Source organism: Apium graveolens, chromosome 9 (genome assembly GCF_009905375.1).
Source record: "Apium graveolens cultivar Ventura chromosome 9, ASM990537v1, whole genome shotgun sequence".
In the NCBI taxonomy this organism is placed as follows: Eukaryota; Viridiplantae; Streptophyta; class Magnoliopsida; order Apiales; family Apiaceae; genus Apium; species Apium graveolens.
This window is the reverse complement of record NC_133655.1, coordinates 98,522,713-98,531,235: the sequence shown is the minus strand read 5'-3', so window position 1 is coordinate 98,531,235 and position 8,523 is coordinate 98,522,713.

Below are 8,523 nucleotides of genomic sequence, written 5' to 3'. Positions count from 1 at the left end.
AAGCAAGTGATTAAATAAGATAGGCTTGACACAAGTTCCATGCCTTGTATTAAATCGTGACATTGCAGGGTAGAAGGAATTAATTGTACGGTAACTACTCACTGAATCAGTTCTTGGTATTCTAAGTAGTGAATTTGTATGTTGAGAAGTATCCCTCACGATGTAGAATAAATATGATTAATTAATTAATCATATTTAATGAATTAGAGAATTTATATAAATAATGATAAAATAGTTTTATTATTATTTATTTCTACTACCGGCTTAATATTGAACCTACAGGGTCACACCACAAAAGAGAATGATTTATTGGTGGAGGAATTAATTAATAATCGTTGATAATTATTTATTTATGAAATAGATAATTAATTGGCAAATTTAATAATTGATTAAATGAGATTTAATTGATTATAAATTAATTAAGAAAAGGTTCTTAATATTATTAATTAAGAATTTAATTTTTGGAAATTAAATCAAGTGAGGGAATTATTTCTAAAGAGTTTAGAAAAAGGATTAATAATTAAAAGGTGTTTTAATTATTAGTGAGAATAATAAAGGGTTAATAATAATAATATTTTATGGGAAAATTTTCAGCTGAAAATTTTGCCTAAAAATATAATATTATAAACCTTATTTTTGCCTCAACCAAAAAGATTTACAAAACCCTAATTCTCTCCATCTCCTCCTCCTTCATTACATCGTTTTCTTGGTGGATACCGGTGGAGTGCTTCACACTTGAGGAGCAGCTGCTAAGGATCTCCGTTCATCGTTATTGGATCGCTATTAAAGACCTCCATCTTTCCATTAACGTAAAGCTTCTTAAGGTAAACATACTGAACTATGAATTAAATATTATTTTTCGCATGGATCTTGCGGAGGGTTTCGGTTTTTTTAAGATTAAATTTACGTTTTTGCTGCGTTTATGTGCTAAAAACCCTTCAGTTTTAACCCCTAAGAGATAGTTACTCCAGATTGAGATTCTCCATTTTTCACTATAAGAGCCTCTTTACCCAATGCACAAATGTAATATTTGGGGGTATGCCAGATTTGGGCCTTTCCTAAATTGGGGCTTCCCTTGAATTTGCCCAGCCTTACAAAATCGATAAATATACTTCCTTAATGTCTCGTGACTGCCTTTTTATTTAGATATCTACCATTGTATTCATTTGTGGTTGGAGCGTTGTAAGAACTTGAAATCATATTACAAATAACCTTTTCATCTACCCCCATGTGGATATAAACTCTAGGGGGAACTTTTCGAACTGTTGATAGGCCTTCTCATCGAGGACTGCAGCCAACAACTTACACCTCTCATTTCATTCCACCTGATGTACCCCCCATCTCCATGCTAAAGTGATAGAAATATTCTGATGGATTAGAGATACCATAATATTTGGGGGGGGGGGGGTAACGCCTATTTTGTAGTAGTTGGGAAATGTATATTCATTTATAACCCCGGAGAATGGGAATATGAGATCCCTCTATAAACCTAGAAATGGGGAATATGGGATTCCTCTATAACCCTGGCAAATGGGGATATTATAGTCCATTCTGGCCGCAACTTCACCCCTGATTCCATCATATTCCAAGGTTTCTCTAATTTTTAGATTATAAGGTGGTTCGGCATTCGGTGAAAAGGCATATACTCCTCGTCGATATTTACCAAAGTCATTTTCCAGGCAATACTCGTTTTGGGATTTCACCACATCTGTGAGAATCCATATCGAGGTTTGTCATGTCCATGGTATACATATATTCCCCTTTATGATCCATCATGATGATCTCACTAGTCTTCTACTTGAACAACATATCCCGTCATATTCCCATCTTCTGAGATAGGGCTTTTATCCTTGCTAATTTCGGGGTTATAAACATAAATTATGTGGTAAACCGGTTCACGGTACACCCCAAGACTTTGTTTTCCAACATTTAACTTGGGAATTGTTGTAGACCAGGGATTTCGTATAGAGGGGAAACCCCAAATTGGTTTTCCACCATTTGTCTCATAGGCCCATTTGACTATAGCCTCTCCATATGGCCTTTACTTCTCATTTACGCTGAATTCTTCCCTTAAATAGTAGAAACCATCCATATCTTCAAGTTATTTATTCCATTCTTCATTTCCCAGGTCAATCATCATAAAGTACATATCCTGGAGGACTCTCTCCACCCTTCCTTCCTCATATCCAGGGATATGAGTAATTTCCTATTTTCCCCACCAGCCACATGTTAGACCTTATTTCCAATCTTCTTCTAATGGAATCAACACGTGAAGACCATATTCCGACCATAGTGTCCAAGACCTTTTCCATCAAGGCTAAAACACTTGAATACCAGAGCCATAAAATATGAGGTTGAGGCTATTCACCTTTTACCTTTCCCCCATAAACCATGCTTTTAACCACTGTTTCTTCATTTTTTTAATTTCTTTTCATGGAAGATCGATTCTCCTATATGTTCACGTGATATTATCTATAATATCTCCATTAATGGCCTCCATGGGCCTGATTTCGATGCCGCCTTCATTGTTCTTCGGTGTGTGTCAAAAGGTTAAACGAGTGTCTAACCTTTACAAATGGTCTACATATCCTATATTTATAGGAATCAGGTCCATATGTAGTTTTATAGCCTTAGGATTCCTCCAAATAGGGCTGACCACGTTTTTACTAAGCCCATAATAGCTTACAAGCCTTATCCAACTACGTTTATGCTAGCCCCCAAGAGTCCTACTTATACACCACTAATCCTTATTTATCCATTTAATTATTGTATTTATCCATCATATATATGTATATTCCATACATATATCAAGTAAATCCATTTATAAGTAGTTGTAGATCACTAAGAAACGTATTCTTCTTCCTGACCCGCTATAGAGTTTGTTTCCAACTAAAACTCTATTTATACAGGTCTCTCACTGTTATCATAATAGCCCGGCTAAGTACTATTTCCTTAATACCCCGGTGTCTTAGCATATTATGAGGATCCTGAGGTGTTAGCCAATCACTAAATGGCCCTCCTTATTGCCCGTTATTAATACCCCTCTCAACAGGTTAAGCCTTAACCAACACCTATATACCCTCACAAAACTAGTCCATTCGGGTCCAATACCCTTATTTTTTCATCCAGAAAACCCAGTCCATTATGCCAATCCATCTAATCCCTCTATGGGCCATAAATCCGACTCAAGGCTGATTTTAGGCACAACAGCTGTCATCAATATTAGAGGAAGCTTCGTCAAATCAAAGAAAACCCTTCCGTTTAGAGAAAATCAGACTTTTTCAAATATGAATTTTTTTGTAGGCATGACATGTGACACAAGTTTAATATATATGAAAATAGCAATTAATTAAAAGAACCGTGCATTAATATATATAAACACACGCCAAATCAAAGTTAAAACCCCATATATATAATGTGATGAAGCCATGAATAATGTAATACAAATTTTTTTTGGGGGAAATTGAGGACTAAAGACAAAAATAGGGCCATGGATACATTAAAAAAGAAAAAAGAATCTCAAAAGAAAAAACTTATTCTCAGATCATCAAATGTTTGTGATTCACATTCTGGAAAGAGACCGAATCGGAAAAGAAAAGAGGTCATGAATACGTAAATAATGCATAATTATCGAAGCTTAACGACTTAATGTTATCATAATGATGATACGTCTTCGTCAGATATAAATCATTTTACTGAACACTAATATAAAATACATAGATACATATCTTATGTCATCTGCTTAATGTATATATTATCTGGAAGCTGGAAACTGGAAACTGGAAGCTCAGTAGATATGTTAGGAGAATCTTAAAATAAATAATTTATGATTTAAACTGAATAAGTTATACAAGTGTTTTGATAATTTAAGTTATAAGTCATAATATTTTTTATTTAAATAAATTAAAATAAATAATTTTTAAATATAATTATCTTAATTCTTATATTTATTTAATTCTTATAACATTAAAAAAATTATATTTTACAACTAAAATTGATAAAAAATGAAAAATAAAAAATAAGTTGAGAAAAAATACGTCGTTACTAACATTTAACTTATCAGTTTATAAGTTGAGTTGACAAATCCTCGTCAAATAAGCTGTTGCGGGTTTATGAGTCAATAAATTGCCTTATAAAATTTGCCAAATAGTCCCATTATTTAATTTGAAAACCACTTATAAAATGAAAAATCCTCTAATAATTTAAGAGGATTATCTCCAAATAAATCCTAATAAACAAATTAATTCGATATAATTCGAGGGTGTTTGTTGTCAAGTTCTTTCAGGGGAGGCTTGAATGATAAGACCAGTAGGCCAAGTATTGGATTAGCAAAGATGAGTGAGTTGTTGACAACAAGATTGGCTTGGTTTTTCTCTTCCGATTGACTTTGAGACCATCAAATCATGCATTAAAAAAATTATTATCTTCTAACCACACATTATACACACACATGCATGTTATATATCTTTAAAATGTTAATTGCAACTTTCCATTCTTAGTAAAGATTGCAGAGCTAGTTTGATACGTTTCATATCATTAGTGGCTTCATTTGGCATTAAGATAATATGCGATTATACTGTGCTAAAAAATCTCACGGAGGAAGGTTATAATTGCCTTAAAATACGACATGATATATGTTTTAACGTATGCGTACTGTTAATATCAGGCATGCATACTTACGTGTGTACATGAATTTTGGAGTAGATACCTAATATTGAAACAAATTAATTTTAAAACCAATTTTATGCTTCAATCAGTTCGATGTACAAATTTCACCTAATACAAAAATTTATATTGAATTTCTCGGGGTTAAAGTTGATTCAATTGTACTCAAATTTAGGGTTCATTTGTTAATAAAAGAATGGATCAGCCTGAACTGAACGAGTTAGTATATATTGTTCACTTCGTTATTCGATCAAATTTTACTTTGGCTGGACCACTCCAAATTTTCTAGATAATCTCCTGACGAACCAATAAAAAATGTTTAGCCCAGTCATTTGTGGCTTTCAAAGAATGACCACCGCTCTATTATTTTAGTCATTTAGTCCTGACAAAAGAAAAATAGAATTAGAAATCAATTTTTTAAACCTAATTCTCTTATAATTACTTCACTAATTTAAGCATATTAAATTTTTATTGAAAAGTAAAATACGTTATATTTAACAATTACTTCTCACATAAGTTTTCATTCAAAAAAAATATTTCTTGTTTTTTAATTCTTTTAATTAGTATTAAAATAATTAGTAATATCCAATTAATACAACATAATTAATTAATAAAATTTATAATATAGAATATGATAAACTTATGAAGTAAATCAATTAAATATTAAAATTTAATATTTGTTAATTTGTTATTCACAAAATCTTGATCAAATTTAACAAAGAATATCACTTATTCAGCATTTAGATTAATTATTCGTTCAAAATTTAATGATTCATAAATTATTATTTAAATTTCAAAAATGAGGATCAGAAAATTAAGAATTTTCTGACATTTGCAAGTATAGGAGGTGAGGAAATTAAGGATTTTCTGATATTTGCAAGTATAGGCACTTTTCACATTAAATTTCCAGGGTGCGCCTCGAGTGCTTGGTCAATTTATTAATATATTTATCGATATATTGTTAAAAATATTTGAGTGAAATGTTCTGTAATTTTAAATAAAAAGATGACAGAAGGTTTATTAACATATTTCTTCAAGGTATCTATTCTAAATTTCTTTTCTAGTATATATTCGAGGTAGGCGCTGTCTGTAATAAATATGCCAATAAATGTTCTTATCCTCGTGTGTAATTCTGGAGCTCTCACTACATTATAGATGGTCTGTTATTATATTTTATCATGGTGTTGCCTTAATAAATATACAATAAGTATAAAATTTTTGTCCTATCACAAGTTTACAACAGGGTGTTACCAAATGTGTAAATACACTATTAGTGTTATCCACGGTAACACATTATGACGTGTTGCCATAGCATACAATAAAGAAAATTTTAGTTTTAACTAAATATTGAGTTTATTTATAAACCTTTTTGGTTGAAATCGCTAAAACATATTTTAATAAAAATAAGTGAATCGCTTTTTTTAAAATTAATTAAAGTAATACATTATTTGCTATAAAAATAATGTGGGCAATTTAAAAATATCATAATCTTTAAAAAAATTAAAAAGATGAGTTAAGCTAAACCGCTTAATTTTGGGAGAACGCCAAATAGAATTTTTAGATTTGGTATGAACAAAAAGGAGAAATTATAAGTTGGGTCAATACGAAACAGGTCACTCTCTTTCTATGTTTAGATGATTTTATGTGGTTGCACGCTTAATTGATGTTGCGTATATGCTTATCTATGCATGTCTTTTTTTTCATCTTCTCTCTCACTCTCTCTATCTTATACACTTTTTCTCTCACTCTCTGTAAAAACCTAAATTTTCGATATCGGTAAAAAATCTTTGTAAATAGTAACCTTGCAGTTTAATAAAAACTTTTGCAACCACACCATATACGAGTATTTAATTTAAGTTTTTGAGTTGATATTATGATTAATCGTAATAAATGAGTGTATGTAAAAATCATTAGTTTTCGAAAAAACCGATAGTTCAAATGACCTTATTTTACGAGCCATCGAGAAATACGAAAATTACGCTACGGCCATGAGAATAATGAGAATTGAAATTCCATAAATTATAACAATGTACGAGTACTGAAAATGGTAAGGATTTACGGATAAGCGAAATTATTCGACGTAACGTTTACGGCAATTGATTTATGTTATTCCCAAGGAACTAACAATGAGATTTACAGAAGGGGGGTTGAATGTAAATCTCAAAACTTTTTCAAGTTTTGAGCAATTTCAAAGGCTAAGTGTTTTGATGAACATTTGTGTGTGAATTGCTTTGGGCAGGTGAAGACAGATATATATTCAAAATACAAATGTAAAGAACACAAAGGCTTTAAAAACTTTTATGGTGGACTTATTGTTCTACTAGAGATGTGTATTTCAGAAAATCTGTGATTCAAAAGAATTGATCACAGCTGCGTCCTAGTATAAACTAGATGATTTTCTCTCTATGTTTTTCTAAACAGCTCTAGAAAATTCACCATCTAATTACTAGCTGCAACTTGGTTTATATATCACCAAGTTTACAAGTGAAGATAAAAGTACAAATACAATTAAAAAGATTCTTCACATGTTTCTTCTTCATTTCTCTATCCAATGCGATCTAGGATAATTTTTGAATCTTTGAATACTTTCATGTTTGCACCAGAATGGAAATACTGCATTTTCTTGATTCCTCCAACAGGCTACCACATTCCAATTGTCTCTGTCAACCCATGTGCCTCTGTCAGCTTATGAATTGTCACTGTCAACTGCTATTGAACTGAGCATCCGTTGAAGCTTTCATCCGTTGATGGATTTATCTGTTGATGCATTAGCAGTTGAAGCTTTATCCGTTGATGCACTCATCCGTTGATGGATGTTATCCGTTGAAGCTTTAGAGACATCCGTTGAAGCTTTGTTTCTCATCCGTTGAAGGCCTTTAATTTATCAGTTGTACTACTTAACTTATACAAAATTACAAGGCATGAAATATTTACAATTAGCCCTCCTATTTGCATATCCACTAGTAGTCAACATGACTTATAATTTCCCACAATCATCTCAGAATTATAACTTAAATACAGAAACTGAAATGTGCTACAATACTAAACTTATTTCTAAGTAAAGCTACTCCATCAACTGATAGCCAGAATGGTCTTATCCGTTGAGGCTACAAACACTAGATTTCTACTTAAGTGTTTTGTTTAACTTATCATCAAACTAATACACATATTCCTAACAATCTCCCCCTATTTATGTCTACTAGAATTGTAGGCATAAATTCGGGTTTAACTTGATGATAACAAAACACTTAACAAATATATCAACTGAAATCAAGTAGAAATTCAAAAGTGCTGCAAAAGTGTATGTACTGAGATAGAATTGAAGAATTACATTGTTTCCACGGATGCTCCTTTAGGCTGAGCAGATTATTTTCCTTTCCTTTGATCCCTTGTTTTCTTCCCTAGCCTCCTGTCATTTTCCTCTACTTGGAGTTGGAGTTGTCTGTAGAATTCAGCTTCATCTTCTTCACTGATGTCCAACTTAGATTGCATGTCCTTGAGAGTTTCATTACTGGCAATTTTAAGCTGGTCTTCAAGTCTGAAAAATCTTCTGACTCCTTTATTGTCTCTGAACTCCATCAACCAATGAGGTGATTTATGAATTGTAATTCTATGCTCAGGTATGAGTAATGTTCTAGGCAATGAATTAGACTCCCACCAAGTTTTCCTTATGCTGGAAATCTTGTTGAGAATCTCAGTTTTGGCAGTCCTGGTAAAGCCAGAATCCCTTTTGATAGCTGAGTAGACTCTAACCAAGGTAGAATAGCCTTCATTCAGAATTCTTTGAAGAGGCCAAGTCCTTTCCTCACTTCCTTTATACTTGAACACTAGCCTTTCTGGGAGCTGTTTGTATGCACT